Below are 17,854 nucleotides of genomic sequence, written 5' to 3'. Positions count from 1 at the left end.
TAGTCTACCCTTTTATCCTAACTCATAAGCTCTCAATTTGCTCATCATCTGTCCCAAGGCATCACATAGAGGGTAATTCCACCACCACATTTTCCCAGTCTGTCTATCCTAAAAAGTTTGTAGCCCTTCATGATAAAATTCCAGTCATGTGAGCTGTCCAACATTATCTCCGGAATTGCACTGAGATCAAAGCCCTGTGATTGCACACAGATCTCCAGTTCCTCCTGTTTGTTCCCCATGAGTGCATTGGTGTACACGCACCTTATAGAAGTATTTGATTGTGTCAATACTGCAGTAAGGGATGCCCCATAGTCCTTTCTTGTGGTTATGTCTTTGAGTGTTTGTACTTGCTGGAGGTATTGCCTCTTAAGCCTCAGTTTGCTACTTAGGTGGCTGCTGTCGTTTTCCCCTTCGTTTTCTGTCCAGCCTGGCTATGTTCCTGTCCCCCTTCTAGCTTGTAACCAGGAAGGAACTAGGAATATGACAAAGGAAGTATTCCATGCTATTCCTTAATGTAACCTGGGATATAAAAAGAAGGAGATAAGAGAGTTTGCTCTCTTCTCTCTTCTGGTGGCTGAAGGTGACAGGTCTCTTCGCAGGTGGTTTTTGCTTGTATAGGCCAAGGCCTGCCTGCTCTGACCTGCCGTTATCTCCAGTCTCCCCGGGAGGCGTGGGGAAATTCGGCTGCTGCCTTGCACAGCTCTGCTGTCCTGCTCAGGGATGTATTTAATTCCTGTTTATATTTATTCACTAGCTCTCTATTAACAGGTATATTTAGGAGATATTTGGTTTTAGGCTTCTTTTTATCCCTGTTTCCCCCTCCCTTTTCCCTTTTCCCCCCCTTAGGAGCTCCCTGTTGTGGATAATATATTCAAATTGTATATATATATAATTGTAAATATATATTTTTGATAGAATCCTGTTTCGTTCAAACTTCTTTCAGTTTTTTTCCTGTGGTTTGTTTTTTTCTTCCTCTCTGGGAAGCAGGCCTTGTTGTCAAGTCTTGGAAACTTGGCGGGAAGCCAGCTCAAAACTTGTACATGTCTTTCTTGTACTGGTAAGTTCAAAACTTTACCTGATACTTGAGATGCAATCTCACAAGAGCTGAGTAGAGACTGAATTGCTTCCTTTGACCTGCTGGGTATTCACTTACTAATACAGACCAGAATACCGTGGGTCACCTTTGCCACCAGTGCAAAGGTGATGATCATGTTCAGCTTCTTGTTCACTAGGACCACGGGGTTCTTTTTTTCAAAGGCTGCTTCTCAGGGAATAGAACTGCAGCCTGTATGTATAGAGTTATCCCTTTGCATTTCCTTTTCTTTTTAAACTTTGTGAAGTTGCTGTCGGTTTTTTCCTAGTCTGTCAAGATTTCTCTGAGTAGTAACCCCTCATGTCAGTGTATCAGCCACTTACCTCCTACTAAGTGCTATCTGCAAACTTGCTGAGTGCAAGTCTGGGTGTCCCATTAAGGATGTTCATAAAGACATTAAATAGTATTGGCCCCAGAATTGATCTCCAAGGGATGTTGATAGTTCGGAGTAGCTGGTTGGAGTTTGTGCAGCTGACCTCCAAATGTGATGGTCCAGATAATTTCCCTCACACCCTACTGCACATTTACCCAATACGTATCTCACCATTTTGGGGGCAAAGGAGCTTAGGGAGGTGGTATTAAACACCCTGCTGAAATGAAAGTAAACATTTATTCCTCTTCCCTTCTCTTCAAATCTTGTCATCTCATTGTAGAAGACAATCATATTGGTCAGTCAGGATTTGCACTTAGTAAATCCATCTGGGCTGTTTCTGCTCATCTGTTTGTCTTCTCAGAGGATCTGCCTGTTGTTCCTTGAGTCCTTACAGATGCCCTTCTTGAAGTATAAATGTACTGAAAACTCTGGTTCAGGCTGTTACATATTAATGCAATTAGTCAAAGTTGTAGCACTGTAATTTTAATTATTTTCATATAAGGAAGTATCACAATGGGTGGTATAACTTGCAGACTGATTAAATGATATAGGAAAAGAGAAGTGTTTTGGGTTCCATTTCTTCAGTTTATAGTTCCTTTGATACAGAAATGTGTAGTACCGTATGTTAAAAGTAAGTTCTGGTATAAAAGTAGTTTTTGTGATGTCTACACTGATATATGGAGTACGCATAGATTTCACTCAAGTCAGTTAAAAAAATTGGGAATTTTGTATGAGAGTGTTCCTATCTGTTATTTTTTTGTGCAATAATGGTAAGTGCAGACAGGCCAACAACTCCCTTTTTTTTCTGCTTTACATTTGCAGATGTGTATTTTTGAAAACGTATCCAATACTCCGTTTTAAGATCACATTTAGCAGGTTAATAATTAAAAGAACAAAGTATTGAGGGTTTTAAAATCAACAGCTCTGAACAAGATTATGTTTTCTGTTATGAAAAGGGTTTTTGATGTTATATCTCTTGGTCAGAATATTTTTATTAGATGCACCTCTAATCATAGCAAACGAGCAGAACTGCAACAGGTTTTTCTTTTCAGAGAGTTTTTACTGATTTCACAAATGAAGTTAATAGTAATATAGAGTATTTTGCTGATTCAAATTAGTTACACTAGAGCTCTTTTCAGTATTAAAAAATAACTAAAAGTCACACTGTCATATGATTTTGCAAACTGATGAAGATATGTCATATATATCACAGTGAAAAATACAATTTTTTATAAATGCCCTTTCATATTTAATATAGGCTATCTTCTTAATTGTTGATAATTATTTAAGTAAATTGGATAGGTACTCAGATGCAAAACATATTGAAAAAATAACTATGTGATCAGTGAAGCTCATGAAAGAACTGATTACATTGACATTTCAGTTGACTTTTTTGTATTTTGAAAGTTTGAGTTAGTTCTGATGTTATTTAAACCCTGCCTAATTTTATAACTGCTTCCATGCTGCAGAAAAACAAATATGAAGTAAATTGTATTATTCTTTTTCTTCTTCCTTCTTGTTAAGTGCCTGAAATGTACTGTATTTCTACATTTCTTGTCACTTCTTTATAGATAACATAAGGCAGATTAATAGCAGGAATATACATTTGTTATGGTGAAATGTTGAAATGTTCTGGATGCAGAAGAATTGCTTTTAGTCTCTTAAAAGAGGCTTTGTTATGCAGGGAAATTAACAGAAGACTGGGAACCCAAGACTGCTAAATATTTTCAAATCTATCATTGAGGAATTGTGCAACTTTTTATTAGACACAATTCATGAAGTTTTAATCTTACTCAAAAAAAATATGGACTTTATCTACAGGAGTTGTTAATGAGATCAGAATAAGACCCAGTGTTGCTTTTTCCAATGTCAAAGTCCTTCACATGTTTTTAATTTTCTTTTTCAAACACAAAAATCACTAGTGAAAGGTTTAATGTCATCCAGAAAATGTACCTTTTTATAATATTTCTGTTATTTTCATAGCAGAAATTATATTTCTGTTATGAATGTCTTAGTAAAAGATGTAAGGTGATAAATCTCTCATGGGATTGATTTAACCTGGGAAAATCCCATCTCTCTCCTTTGTGTTTAGGAGGACCTGGACCCTTCTGTGTGATTTTTCCAACATTGGGATTAATTTTAACTATATTAGCTAAGGGTCAGAAGAGTCTATACTACTTTACTCTTCCTTGAGAATTACTATATTCATTACTTTCAGGGTTTTTAAGAACTTCTTTGCCAAGGAATACGTAAACCAATAACTATTTATGAAGAAATGGAGACACATGATACATATGTAAATTGTTAGTAGATAGAACTCATGGAAAAAGGTTATACATATGAGAAAAATATGTATAAGATACATGTTCACTGTTGTTGATAAAAATCTTATTCCATCTCCAGGATGTTCTTTCAGGCTTGTTATATATTACTCCTCATGGAGTTCTGCTTTAAGCTATCTCCAGAATTCAATGAAAAATATTGTATATATTTTTCAAAAGGCCATTACTATTTCTGAGGTGATATTTGTATAATTTTTCTGTACTTTTCCATAATATTTTTAGCTACTTGACATAGTTGCTTTGTACATTTCATTTATATTCAAGTATTGGCAACCTGTGATGAGGAGTTCTATTGTCACTGCGCTGTCCTCATTGCTATCATCTCCTCTAGGGTCTGAACAGGTTCTCCATACAACAGCACATGTATGTTCAGGATTTCCATCAGTGTTAGTGACCATTTGCAAGATTACAAACTTAATCTTGTGTCATGCATTGTTTCTGAGTATATTATTGTCCTCACTTCTATATTTTATCTGCCAGTTATCTGACTGAGTCTAGAGCAACTGAATCAAGGCTGTGAGGAACCTCAGGGAACTGACATTTCAGTTTATGTATGTTGAAATGAATATTGTTCTGAGACACAAACTGCTAGGAATCTGACATTTTAGTTTGTATTCTGAATTAACTCTTCAATGTCTTGTAGAGATGTTTTTTGTTTACTCTCTCTAATGGGAACTTTGAATGTACTGCTGGACTTCTCTAATATAGAAACTGCCATAAGCAAAGCAATTTCTATATCTAAGTGACATAATGTCTTGAAGGGACAGAATCTTAAGCCTGAATCCTTCAAAGATTTTTGTACCTGTTTAATGTGCCTGTTCTTGAGTAGGCTAACAGAAACCAATAGACATGTACAAGATTAGGCTGTCATTTTCTAAAGAATTGTTTTTGACTTTGATATTCTATGAAAATGTCACACAAGATGTAAGAATAGCAATTTATATTTTAATACTGTCTTTAAATTTTTCTGTTTTAGGATTTTAATGTTTGACTGAGACACAATTTGCAATAAAATACATATTTACAATATAAGGGACTGTCTTCTACCTAATTTATTAGAGCAGTGTTTTGTAAAGAAACAAACAATAAATTATCTTTCCTGCAACATTCAAAATGTAAACCCTGAATGGGTGGTTATATGATCTTTATTCTTTATTGGCACATATATACGTGCTTCCTATCAAGCTTTGGTGGATTTGGAAAGAAGGGATTTAATTATTTATTGGCTGCTGAATATCATATTTTTTACTTTATGTGTTGGTGATGATTAATTCTTTTTGTAATTTTCTGGTGAATTATTTCTGTTTCTGCCTAATCAGCAGGCCTACTGTGAAATATAATTGCACTTGAAGGAAAATTACTGTCTCATGAGATGAATAAGTTTGATGATTAAATTACGTAGAATAAAGCAATAACATTCCCATACCCGAGATGATATACTCATTCTTTGTTGTGCTTTGATGACCTTTTCAAAAACAGAGAGTATTTTTAGAAAATATTCAGTATGTTTCAGGTCAGACTATATGAAATGAAATTTGTAGAATCCTAAATAAGATATAGTCTCACAGAAGATACAAGAATTTCACCTTTTTAAATTAAAAATATTGGTCCTGATCTTGGTTCAACATAATATATATCACTGAGGTTGGAAAAAGCTCTTAAAATTGATCAAGACCCATGCATGCTACTAAAGTTAATTACTAAATTGATCAGAAATAATTTTTTATGGTATTCATATGAGCAGGAGGCAGACTTGGTTGGAAGGGATCTTAAAGATCATATAGTTCCAACTTTTTCCCACCTCCAGAGTCAGGGATGCTGAAATATTTATAAAGGACCCACATTTTTAAGACAAGTAAGACTTTGCTCTATAAGCAGTAAATATTTGAGAAGTAAACCAAACAGCAGTCTAGGTATATGTTAAGAGATACCATTATTAAAAGATATAAAATTAAATTTTTCTGGGTTTAGTGGAGCTCATTTTGAAAGGTGAACTTCAACTTGCATGAGAGTGGCACCTTAAATTGATTTCTTGGGTTTTCCAATGCATCTCGGCTATACAGAGTGCTAATTCTGAGTTATAGCTTCTATTTGACAACCTACACTGTAGATTAATTGCAAAATCATGCAAATATGATCCACAAATCACACACACAAAAAAATTAGCTTTTGGCATGCATGACTGACACTTTATGAGAAATGTCTCAAAAATTGTTTATAGTATAGATTGTCTCCAAGACTGAAGTGCATAGTAGCAAATCCCTGTGGTCCAAGTAGTCATTTTTACCTCAGTGCAGTGATTGCTAGCATCTGGGTAGAAAAATTTCAGAAAAAAATTCTTTCTAAAATAAATAGAATAACTCCCCATAATTTTCAAAATGGAATTTGAAGTTAGAACTTTCTTTGACTGGTGATCTGTGATGCTGAATCTCAGAAGAGGATTTGATATCATATTTCTAAGCAATGCTGTGGGATGTAAAGGAAAAAAAACTGAAAAAAATGGACACAATTAATATACTGATTGTGGTACAGCTTTGCTTAAACGAATGATTCAGTAGTCATATTTTAATACAGAATGAAATGTGAATAGCCAGAGGTTTAGCCAATGTAGGTCACTGAAGGCAGTAACATGTTGTAATGTTATATGTAATTTATATATATATATATATATAGTATATATATATATGAAATAAACACAGGAACCAGCTTTTTTATTTCATATTTCATTCAGAGCAATCAATTTCCTTACAAATTAGAAATTTTTTTCTCTGTTTTTCTGAATTCAATACAAAGAAAAATAAGTAGAACTTTCAAATTCTATGGTATGCAGGTGAACAGATTAGAGAACATTTTGGATACTCCTTTGATCCATAAGAACCATAAATCCAGAAGATGATGTCTAAATTCTAAACAATCCAAATATAAACATTCCTACGTTTCTATATTTTTAAAAAATAAGATTACCAAACCTCTTACCATATTTTTTACCATATTGCAGCGATGTAGGTCAAAGGGAAGTGACAGCATTAAGTTTCCCAGTTGTCAGTGACCTCGTATGTGAAGTTAAAAAAATGAACCTTTCCCTTACATTTGCCATGGAAATAAAGGTAAGAGTCCCATAAAACAAAGTAGTGCACGTTATCCTTTCAATTCCAAGTTATGTTGCAGAAATAATTTAGGGCTTGTTTGAGTGTGTTCCTTTTGTGTCTGTAGAAATTACTGTAGCCAACTTTTAAAGTCCTACTTGCTGTCATAGTAGATCCTCATTTCACATAACTCAGCAAATGTCAAAAAATCATTGTGGGGAAAGCTTTTACATTTAATGTTTGTTCTTTTCAATGCTTATCTCTTGTCTGACTTCTGTGTGAAAGCTCAGGCCGGATATGCAAAAAAAGGAAGAAAGGCAGAAAAAAGGTTTTCCCCATTGTATTCCCTTTCAGCCAAGTATTGACACGTTTCATTCAAAGACATGATTGCTCACAGTTACAGTTGCTTCTGTTTAATAACACCCTGGATCACAGTAGGAGCTGAGATAGTGAATATGATGAATTTTCTTCTTTGGACATAGGCATTAATGGTGGTGTTTCCCTGGCACTCACAGAAGGTTGTTTCTATTCTCATAAAGTAGACTTTAAAAAAATTGCCTCAGTTTTGTCAGTTAGTTTCATTAATTTCTCATGTATAGGATTTAAATAGATGTGGGAGCTGGGATAATTTATACTGTCTGTTTTGAAGATAAAAACAATAGCAGTTTTATATATATAGTAAAGAACTGCTGTTATGTTTCTACTCACCAACAAGTTCTGCAGATAACCTGTGAAAGAGATAGGATTTTATAAATACATGTGAAGTCATGTGCATGTATGTAATCAGTAAAACCCTCCTTATTCTCTTCTAAGTGTGGTATGAGCAAAAAGGCAGGCTTTATGGTGAAATTAATCTACATCTAAAGCAATATGCAGATTATTATATTGTATTATGTATTATTATATTGTATTATATAATGTAGATTTGAAAGCTAGTGGAAATGTTGATAACCTTTAGTATATCAAAAGTCTGGTTCTTAGAAATTAGCAAATTATTTGTAATAGTGTAGAAACTGTGTGATCTCTCAATTTTATAAAATATATGATATCTCTCTCTCTAAATACTGGATCTAAGAAATAAAAAGTCTTTCTCCTTTTTATTTCCTGTACATGTACTGATCAGGGTAACAGTTTTAACTGTATAGTTTTACAGGTAATATTGTCTCTCATCACTGTACAGTTTCCCCCACCCCTTCTCAATCCTGGGCTTAGTTCACAGTATCATGTTATGAGCTGTGGCAACCTGGTTGTCTGTTATTCCTGTGGCAGAAAGCATGGGCTTGAAGGGATACACGGAAGCTGTTGGTGCCTTCTAGGGAAGCTCGTGTTGGCTACTGCACAAAAATGAGGGAAGGACACAGGTAGGTAGAGGAATATGCCGGAAGAGGTAATAGTTCACAATATTAGTGCATGCAGTACTCTCTTGTTCTGGTCTCTTCCAAAAAATAAGTAAAACTTATGCTGAAGGATCCTAACACGTGTATAGACTAGTGTAGATTTTCTATTTCTGTTGTGTTGACACCATTCTACAGCTAGAAATACCAGAAAGCTTCTATTAAAATAGGAAAGTTCTGTTAAATTTCTGATTCTACCAATCTCTTTTATGCTTTCCGTGTGTGAGTATAACTTGAATCCAGCTGAAGTCATACCTCTTCAAAGAGCTTTCTTACTGCAAGAAGAACCTTAATTTTGCAAGAGGTGAATCTGTTTCTGTCCAAATCTAGTGTGTGCCTAGGGTTATCAGTGTTTGAAAGGTCTCCCATGGGGTTCATAGGGATGAAATGGAACCTCCTTCAAGCAGAATTTCTAGTGGTAAATGAGCTTCTTTTGTTAGTGAGAAGGCAGAAATATTTGCAATAAGGATTCTGATTTGGGTAGGCTACTGGAGAGTGAGCATTTTGGTGACAGCTGGGTTGAGATTCACAGAGTCAGAATCAGAGAATATGCCAAGTTGGAAGGGACCACAAGGATCATTGAGTCCAACCCTTAGCCCAGCACAGAACCATCCCCAAGAGTCACACCATGTGCCTAGAGTATCATCCAAATGCTTCTTGAACTCTGCCAGGCTTGGGGCTGTGACCACTTCCCTGCTGAGCCTGTTCCAGTAACCAACCACCCTCTGAGCGAAGAACCTTTTCCTGATATCCAATCTAAACCTCCCCTGACACAAATTCAAGCCATTCCCTTGGGTCCTGTCACTGGTCACCATAGAGAAGAGGTCAGTGCCTGCCCCTCCTTTTCCCCTCACAAGGAAGTTGTAACTGCAACGAAGTCTCCCCTCAGTTTCCTCTTCTCCAGGCTGAACATACCAAATGACCTCAGCCACTCCTCATATGGCTTCTCCTCAAGGCCCTTCACCATTTTCATTGCTCTCCTTTGGATGCTCTCTAGGAGCATCCTAGAGTGCAGTGTCCAAATTTGCAGTACCCAAAATATTGCAGTGCCCAAAACTGCACACAATATTCAAGGTGAGGCTACCCCAGTGCGGAGCAGAGCAGGACAATCCCCTCTCTCGACCGGTTGGTGATACTTTGCCTGATGCCCCCCAGGACACGGTTGGCCCTCCTGGCTGCCAGGGCACTGCTGACTCATGTTTAACTTGCCATCAACCAGGACTCCCAGGTCCCTTTCCATGGCACTGCTTTCCAGCATCTCATTCCTCAGTCTGTATGTACATCCAGGGTTGCTCCATCCCAAGTGCAGAATCCAACACTTTCCCTTGTTGAACTTCCTATGGTTGGTGACTGCCCAGTCCTCTAATTTGTGTCTCTGCAGGGCCTCCCTGCCTTTGAGGGAGTCAACAGCTCCTCCCAGTTTTGTGTCATCTGCAAACTTGATTAGTATCTCTTCCAGTCCTGTGTCCAAGTCATTTATGAAGATGTTGAAGAGCACAGGGCCTAAGATGGAGCCCTGTGGAACCCCAGTAGTGACAGGTCACCAGTCTGATGTTCCCCCATTCACTATTACCCTCTGTGCTTGACCTGTGACCCAATTGCTCACCCACTGCATGATGTGTTTATCCAGCTGTGTGCTGGATATTTTGTCCAGAAGGATCCTGTGAGAGACAGTATCAAAAGCTTTACTGAAATCCAAAAAGATGACATCAACAGGTTTCCCTTGATCAACGAGGTGGGTTACTTTGTCATAAAAGGAAATGAAGTTGGACAAGCAGGACTTTCCTCTCCTGAAGAGGTGCTGGCTTTGACCAATGACTGCATTTTGATTTTCAATACCTCCCAGAATAATCTTCTCCATAACTTTAACAGGCACTGAAGTTTCCTGCGATCTAGTCCTAAACGTCTCCATCTAAAGTAGTAGAAATAAAGTAGCTGTAGATTTCCTTTGTAGTCCACTAACCATGCTTCAGCTCACAGTTCTCTAAACTTTTTTGTGTTCTGTTTTAGGATGAAGGCTTCATTCTACAGGAATTCATTTAGGAGGAAGTAGAGCACACTCTAGAAGTGTCTGTACCACAAACAAATTTAATAAAGGAAAGTTTTTGTGGTGAGGGAAGTAGATTTCTCAAAATGTTGAAGTCTGTGTAGGTTTTCTCCCAGTATATATTGCAGCTATTGATGCCACAGCTTAAGAATTATTTTTTTATTCTTTTTTTTTTAGAGCCGGGGGAATGGAGTGTGTGTAGAAAGATTATGTAAAAGATAGCTCTTCTAGAGAGAGTCAACACTGCCAATAAAGTTAAACCACTTAATCTGTGAGCAGCTATCTCTTCATGACACTAAATATGAAGACTGCACGGAGCCAGAACAGCAAGAAGTGATCATATTATTTGCTGATTTACCATCTTACTGGCAGTTGATTAATGTATCTAGCAATGTGTTGTGATTAAGATACTGTTGCTTGGGAAGAAAGTAAGATAGACTGCTGCAAGTAAAATATATGACTGCTAAAGATATTGTAAGGCAGGTATTATGTTCTTTATTGCAGAATTTCCTTCCCTGACTTTTTTTCTTGTTTGTGTTAATATCGTTTTAATTACTAAAAATTTTCTTGTTTCCATGAATTCTAGCAGTTTCTATGAACAGGATTATTCAATGTCTTGGGGATGACATTTATTTTTCCCAGTTTTTTAGTGTTTCAGGATTTCAGGATTTTTTCCTATAGATCTTTAATGAAGTATGGCCTTGGTCTGGCCTTAGTTGCTATGATTGATCAGTTGGCAGGAAGATGAAAGAGTATTTCTAAGAATAGAATTAAATTGACTTGTCTGTGTGATGTCCTGAATCTTGTTAATCTTGCTAATTACAGGGCATTTTACATTTTATCTCATTAGACTTCACAAATTTGTATTTTCAGTCACAGTGTGTCTAAGTCTAACTCCAGCATTAACTTTGAAGTGAATAGGTGTCAAACTCATTACTTTCTCTGGATTCTTCTTGTAAAATAAATTTAGTTTAGGACCAGAAACCTCTGCCCTATCATCACAACTTAAGTCAAAGATCAAATCAGTAAAAATAGGTAATTACTTTGCATTTTATTTTGTATCCAATATCATAGGAAATTATTCCTCATGCATGTACTCAAGTGGAGAAAGATAGTGACCTCAACTGTAGTGAGCGTTCTTCATTCCCAGAACTACCTGTGTTCTCTATTTCAGTGTTGCATCTATAGGTCATTCTTTAGAAGTAAATATTAGCAAAAATTCTTTTTGTACTTGAGGAATGTAAGTGCTTCTGATGGTCCTTACTGCTATGATTTCTTAATGTTTACACTTTTTAATCTGAATCTTTGGACTGCAGTTAAGACAAAGGTTATTAATATAGCCTCATCTTCCCCCATTATATTAATTGTATTTGAGATACTGGCATGTGGTTATTATTGAAGTTAAGAATGAGTTAGAACTGAACCTGCAGTGTCCTTTTAAAGTCCAATGCATTGTAGAGACTAGGAATGAAAGATATGTGCCTGGTTGATTGAAAGCGTTAATAGAAAACTATAAATCCTAAGGGGCCAGAGATATTCTGAAGCAGAAACTTGACAGACTAGATTAGAGGTAATTGTCTTCTTTATTCTCACAAAAATCAGTGAGAGAGTTTCTCATTTGACAGTTTGCCATTGACATGTTGGACAGCAATTTCATATGAACTTGGAGACTATTAACAAAAGGCAGGGATAGAAAGCTGGAACTTTCTTCACAGTACAAGTGATAAATGGATGTAAGCCTCAGAGACATCAAGAAGGTCACATTCTAATAAGATTAAATTAGTGAAGGGAGAAAATAAGCATATAAGTCCCAAATTACCTAGTTAAATTAAAAAGAATCTACTGTATACAGAAAAAAATAGAGAAATCAGATATATTTTCATTTATTACCCTGACTTTGATAAATGATCAAATAATCTGAAGAATGGTAAAATCAGTAAAGAGGAACATACAAGAGGTCTTGCTCAGGGATGTGTATTTTGTTGTAACTCAGATCAAACACAGAGACTGACAACCCTGTCAGTTCGAGATTAGAGACAGATATATCACTGCACACTTATAACAAGATATCTAAATCAGTCATAAGCAAAACAAACAATATAGATTAGGGTTGACCAAAATGCTGCTGAAGAAAAAAACCATGAAACCCCAACAATCACCAAAACTCTCAGAATCTTGAAACAATTTTTTTGTTCTGGAAAATCTTAAAGTGCAAGGGTAACCAATTAGCTGCCAATTTTCGATTGAACATCTGAGAAATGACTTTTTGCCTGACCTGCACTCCACTGGATGTACATAATAGTAGCAATGAGTTTGAAATCCTGTTGCCTCACTCATATCTATAAGTGTAAATTCAGACTTCTGAGTCATCAATGATAAATATCTTTCAAGGAACATGAGATATTAGCACTTAAAATAGATAGGGAAAGTAAGTGTTGAAGTATCATAAATACACAGCTTTCTGTTGTGAAAGAAGTAGTAGTAGGAAGCACTGCTGAGAAAAAGAGTATTTGGCTAAATTATTTTAATACCTGATCTAGTGTTGTTCATTACTTTGCATAAACAAAAAAGCCCCTTTGCTTAAAGCTCTTTTACATCATTCTCTTAGCAAGAACGCAGAAGAGAATTTTCTGTGTTTGACCTTATCGTTAGCTAATTTGGCTAGATGTAGATACATCTTCATTGAACTCTTTGACCAGCATTATTAACTGTGAGTAGTTATATGTTTAAGTGTAGATTTCACCCCATTTCCTTTTGAAAGATGTTTATGATTTGAGGAAAAGGAAACTCTTTATGTTTTATCTTAATATTGTTATTTTTAATTTATGTTAATCTACCCTCAGAAGTAATCACCTTTAGGTAATTTACATGACTGTTTTCTTTCCCTTCAATTCTGGGAACTTGTGGGAAATCAATCTATTCTGAAAACTAAGAACCCTTCCAGCTTAAATAAAGCATAAGCTTTTTAATTAATTACTTTCATTTTCACATATTTAGTTTTATTATGTTTGATAAAATGAATGGAGATTGTTAACTAGGCTGCCAAGACAGATGCTATGTGGTTAACTGTGTTACAGAAAAGTAATACCAGATTATAACTGTCTTGTAATTTTTTAATGTTTTTGTCCTGTAAAGTGTACTACCCTATTAAATCTGTAGGTTAGTCTTAGTTAGGAGGTTTTCATAAGATTTCCTAAATAGATGGCTGGTGAAGAATTCATCACATAAAACAATACATCTCAAAAATTCATGGTTATAATCTAGCTTATAGGGGTAGGAAATCAAGAGATATATTTCTTATTTCCAAATTCAAATTAATAGACATGCCCTCCTAAATTATGTTTTTCAATTTCAAAGGAAAAAATCAATATACTTAAAATTATTTGAAATATATTTTATCCATTGCATAGCAACTCAGCTTTTACTCTTCCCTTTTAAACATCCTGGCAATAAATCACGCTGGGTAGATAGAGAGTGATTTGCATTAAGCAATAATGATGGAAATATATAAACCAGGAAAATGCAATTATCTACACTCAAAAAAAGCAACTTTATAAGGATTATGTTTGTTAGCCTCATTTTCTATGGTAACAAAGGGTATGAGATTATACTGCCTCCACAGCTATTCCTCTACCTCTGCCTCCTTAGTCAGTGGCTAATATCAAGCAAACTGGATAGTATGGTTCAAAGACACTAAATTCCTATAAATTTTGGTGTTCAGAGTGAAAAACTCTGAGACTCTAATACTGAGAGAAAGAATGCAACAGGATCTTAAATTTATGACAACAGAAAGAGATGTTGCAAATCCTGTGCTGGGAAAGTTTCAGTTGGACTTTATTCTTTTGTTATGTATCAACAAATTCACTCCTCCATCAAAGTTTGTGTTTGATATAGGTTCTTTGTTGTATAATAGGTTTCTGCCTCAGATTTTGTATACTTCCACTGAAAAGCCAGTTGATTATGAGACACACTTGCATTGCAACCCTGGGCTTGGAAGGTGTAGTGCTTGCAAGAAGTATTTTTCTTTTGTACAATGCTATGGTATAAAGCAGTACGACCTCATTGCACTAATTGCTTTGTGGGTAGATCTTCAACCTGCAGTGAGCTTGTCTAGGTTCTTGTTGACACTAGTAGTGATTGTCCTCTCTTTGTACTGCCACAAAGATGATCACAGGGCTGGAATGACCCTCCTATGAGGAAAAGCAGAGAGTAAGGGTTATTCAGAAGAGAAGGCTCTGGGGAGACCTTACAACATCCTTCCAGTAGCTAAAGTGGACCTGTAAGAAAAATGGGGACAGACTTTTAAACAGAGTCTTTTGCGACAGTACAAGGGGTAGTAGTTTAAATTGAAGGACAGCTGATTCGGATTGGATGTGAAGAAGGAGTTTTTAGATGAGGGTTATGAAACACTGGCACAGGTTGCCCAGAGAGGTGTTAGATGCCCCATCCCTGGAAATGTTCCAGATCAGGCTCTGAACCACCTGATTTGTTTGAAGATGTTGCTGCCCATTGTAGGGGCATTGGACTATGGCATTTAAAGGCTCCTTCCAACCCAAACCATTCTATGATTCTCATTAGACTATTTATTCTCATTAGCCCTACTCCTTCCAGCTCTTACTTTGAACTAAAATAGTCTGGCAGGAGCATTATTTGAATCAGGACTTTTGAACTGTACTGAACAAACCCTGGTGATTTCAGTAAAAGTAGTCACTGCAGCTGACAGCAGAGTCACAAGACTTTCAGTTTAATCCTAAAATTCTGAAGAATACTGAGGCACTAGCTACCTTTGAAAGTATATGCCTTAATTTTTTTATTAATTCAAGGAGCTATCCTAACCTCCCTTCCTCTTGTAATTTATGCTTATGCTGCATTTGTGATATTTGATATTGTTTAAGCAATAAAGACTTTCTTTTTACCACCTGAAAAAAACAGATCCTGGGCACTGATCAAATATAATATTACATCAAGTGAAATATTGTTATCTTTGTTAGGTAACGAATAGATCTCATTTTAGCTATTTACTCAAAAAGCGAAAGGCATCACCATCATAATTTTAATTATGATTTTATTTACATTTTGGGAGTGCCTGAAAGCCTCCATCACTGTCAGTGTGCCATTATGCTGTGTGAGAAACACAGAAAGGCACAGTCCTTATTAGAAAGCTAATGGTTTGAGAAACTGTAGAATACTAGGACACATTTATGCGTGCTTATGTCTGAATTAATATTATCTAACTGGTAATATTTCTTTTCCCATTTTATGGGTTGTACCATCCATTGTTATTTAAGCAGGATGTAGAACATTGCCATGATACATTTGGCATTATTGAGATAAAGAATGAAATTATTGGAAGTTCTTTTGCAGTCAATAATTTTATTTTGTCAAGACTTGACAGATAATACTCCTTTTTGCTTTTTCTTTGTGATGACTGTATGTGATAACTAAAGCTATTATGATCCATAGTTATACAGAGGAAAAAAATTACAAAAATAGTGTATTTGTGACTAGAGAGCTTGAAAACAGTAGCCATAAACAAAAGCCCACTTTACAAGAAATGCATGCATATTTCCTTCTGTAAGGAAAGATACTTTTATTGCTTTCACAGAAGTAATAAATCATGGTAAAAATATGTTATGAAAATACAGCCTTGCACAGAGGAAAAATAAAATCCTTGTTACATATGATGACTGAAGAAAGGAAATTTTTTTGGCATTATACAGAGATCTTCTTGGGTGCTGAGAGAGAACTGGAAGAAGTGGGAGCTCAGCCCACACGAAAGATATGTCTCTGGGATTCCCAGATTACCTTGCTCAGCCTGTACTCCTGTTCCCATCTCTAGCTTGCCTGGCAGCTTGCTCAGTGCTGTGTGTTGGTGTTGTGCATCTCTGGTTGAAGATGACATTGCTCTAGCAGACTGTCTTTTGGCTGTTTTTGTGGGTTCGTTTCCTACCAATAGGAGGTGGAGAGGAAAAAAGGGGGTTAGAAGGCCAGGACACAAAAAACAGAGAAGATGCTGCATGGAAATTTCTTGTACATGAGATCTGTGGTGTCTTGGTAATCTCCCTTGTGCATTCTAGAAGTGGGCGGGTGTGACGGACTAAAATGTCAGTAATGTCTTCAACATTGCCAAAATCATAGAAAGACTTTTTGTCAAACTGCAAGGAAGCACAGTCTGTCTGTGACCATCGAAGCACCCCCCTCCTCCCAGTGCCTCTCGAGTGGAATTTAGACTGTGACTGGGGACTTGAAATAAGACTATTGTCTAATCATCTCAAGTCTGAGGAGAAGTAAACAAGGCTCAGGAATGAAGAATGTATCTGTGTTAGGAACCAGCCCTAGCTGGGCTCAGGAGGTGGTGGAGGAGAAGGGTTTCGGGTGTGTGATGGTGAAATCTCTCCACACCAAACCAAAGGAGTAACTCTCTACTCCCCCTCCCATCTCCCAAGAAGACCATGTGCACACGGGACATTCACGTGAGAGGCAGCTGAGAAGGGGTCACAAACCACCAAAGACTCCCAAAGCGTCCCCCTAATTCATTCCTGAGGCCTTCCACCACCAGAAGACTGCACATAATCTGAGTGAGGCAACAAATCTGCTGCAAGAGACTGCAAAGTTTCCACCACCACCCACACTGCCAAGGGGTGTTGCCGGGCATCTCCTGAACATATATTAATCCATTACTCTATGTTTTTTGGGAAACCCTAACCACCAAAAAGATCAGAAGAACTGGACTGTCGGGATGCTACCGGGTTACACGGAGTGGCGGTACTTTTCTATTTTACTCTCTCTATCTCTTTCTTTCTTCTATCCCCCCCACCCTTCCTTTTCTCTGATTCTTTCTATCTCCTTTTCTCTGTCTCGCTTTACCATTAAATAAAACCCATATTATTGACTTTGGCATTTCGTCTCATTTGCACCTTCATTCAGGTAGAGGCATTTCTAACAATTTTAATAACCGGATCATAACAGCATAGAAGAAGTCAGTGCAAAAGGCTGAGGAAAAGAAATATTTCAGCTTGGCCTAGTGGGAAATGAGATCACTGCAATCACTGATCAAGTGATATATATCCCTCTCTTTGATTATATCTGAACCAGTAGCTTCAATAGTGTAAGGGAATGTACTTGGGCAGTTGAGTTTAATCAGTTAGTAGAGGAGTCACTGACCATGGTTTCAGACCATGCCAACCAGTACCTGCTCCTGCACGTAGTGTGAGAAACAGCACAGATGCAGAACTGTTCCTATTTGGCAATTTGCATTGAAGGGGAAATTCAAATTGTAACTGCTCAGCTATGGTAATTTGTGACCAAGGAATGATCTGGCTTTAGAGGCTGTAAATTCAGTGATGATAACTGGGTCAGACCATGCACTATCCCAGGCCAAGGAATGATCCCAGATGTGCTTCATTTTCAAGTGTAGATATAACTTGTATAACTAGTTCTTACCTGTTTACCTCAAAAGGGAGCAGTTTATACCTACAGCTCTGGAGGCTCATGACTGCCAGAGACCTCTAGGTGTGCT

The 17,854-nt window shown here is 36.8% G+C and overlaps 1 long non-coding RNA gene across 1 annotated transcript; it reads left to right on the top strand.

Annotated features, from left to right (window-relative positions):
* Window positions 1-409: 409 nt before the first annotated feature.
* LOC127466962 (uncharacterized) lies at window positions 410-16,122 on the top strand. The gene is made up of 3 exons (XR_007902905.1): window positions 410-768; window positions 988-1,057; window positions 16,056-16,122. It is a non-coding gene; the product is annotated as an uncharacterized LOC127466962 (long non-coding RNA).
* Window positions 16,123-17,854: the final 1,732 nt, after the last annotated feature.

Source organism: Manacus candei, unplaced genomic scaffold, assembly GCF_025592945.1.
Source record: "Manacus candei isolate 608988 ecotype Guabito, Panama unplaced genomic scaffold, ASM2559294v1 h1tg000011l, whole genome shotgun sequence".
Classification (NCBI taxonomy): Eukaryota; Metazoa; Chordata; class Aves; order Passeriformes; family Pipridae; genus Manacus; species Manacus candei.
This window is presented reverse-complemented; position numbering and strand designations above follow the sequence as displayed.